A 1,247-nucleotide genomic window follows, 5' to 3' on the forward strand; every position below is an offset into this window, starting at 1 on the left:
GAAAAATAATAAAAGGAGACATATTTAGTGCTTGTGCACCTTCTAATCAGACACTATTAATCATTTCTTTTAAAATTAAATTACCTACCTCACTGGGTGTTGTGAGGATTAATTCATTAGTGTTTGTAAAGCACTTTGAGATCCTCAGGTCAAAGGCGCTATAGAAGTGCAAAGTAGTAGTATTATTACTAGATTCTTGCTTATTTAAGGAATTTCACAATCCTTTAAAAGCTAACTCTGTGTTATGATTTAGACATCTGTTCATAAAACCCTGCATTTTATCCACAGTACTTTCAACTCTTTTTGAAGATAGTATAGACAGGGACAGAATGTTTGGAAGCAAATGATAAATTAGCTTTGATCTACAAATGTAGAGGGAGACTAAGGGAAAATCTAGTGTGACAAATCTTGTTTAGTATAAAATTTTAGTGAGAAATCTAGTCAATCAGATTTAGAAGTGTGCCTATGTTGTACACAAAACCAAACCAACCCTACTTTAATCACAGATTCTGCAATGAGAAATCCCTTTCTTCAAAGAGAAAGGAAAACAATTTTCAAATCCACTTTAAAGAAGGGTAACTAAGCTTATAAATTACGTACATTACATGTGTATACATGCAACTATCATTTAAAACCTTTATACTTAAATTGCAGTAATTGTATTAGTATAAACTGATATCAAAATAGTTGAGCAGTTTTTTCCTTTAAACCAGGCTCCCACCCCTAATTACACAAGGAAAATTATTCACTGAGAAGAGGTCAAAACAATTTTACTTTATGGAATTTTAGGAGAAAAAAAAGTGAGGGCCAAGGCTGTAAAATCAGTTAAAATCTTGTATAACACACTTCTCACTCCTTTCTCTAACCAAATCCTTTCACAATTAAATCAAAACAACACACACATGTACACAGACACACAAAGCTAAGAGAACTAGAGCTACTTACACATTCAATATTCTGCTTGATATACAACAAATTTTTAAAGAAAAATTTGCCAACATCCTCTGATGAGATTCTCCAGCATAAGCTCCAGTCCCAAGAGCAAACTGAAATTTAGATACCAAACTTTAAACACTTACCTCCTGCTCCTGCTGAAAGATGACAACTCTACCACCTTTATCTCCGGTTGCTAGTAACTCTCCAGAATGATTAAATTCTACTGTAGAAATTATATCTGCTGTATAATTGAAACAAACAAAAAAGACATTAGTTCTTCTCTCCCAACTCACGAAAGAGTTTCTTAGTAA

At 32.9% G+C, this 1,247-nt stretch overlaps 1 long non-coding RNA gene across 1 annotated transcript; it reads right to left on the reverse strand.

The window, feature by feature from the left end:
* Positions 1-88: 88 nt before the first annotated feature.
* Positions 89-1,219, reverse strand: LOC105005217. Its single transcript, XR_827300.1, has 2 exons — positions 1,080-1,219; positions 89-158 (listed from the first exon to the last, which is right to left on the reverse strand). It is a non-coding gene; the product is annotated as an uncharacterized LOC105005217 (long non-coding RNA).
* Between the last annotated feature and the right edge of the window lie 28 nt (positions 1,220-1,247).

This window comes from Bison bison, unplaced genomic scaffold, assembly GCF_000754665.1.
Source record: "Bison bison bison isolate TAMUID 2011002044 unplaced genomic scaffold, Bison_UMD1.0 scf7180017611609, whole genome shotgun sequence".
Classification (NCBI taxonomy): domain Eukaryota; kingdom Metazoa; phylum Chordata; class Mammalia; order Artiodactyla; family Bovidae; genus Bison; species Bison bison.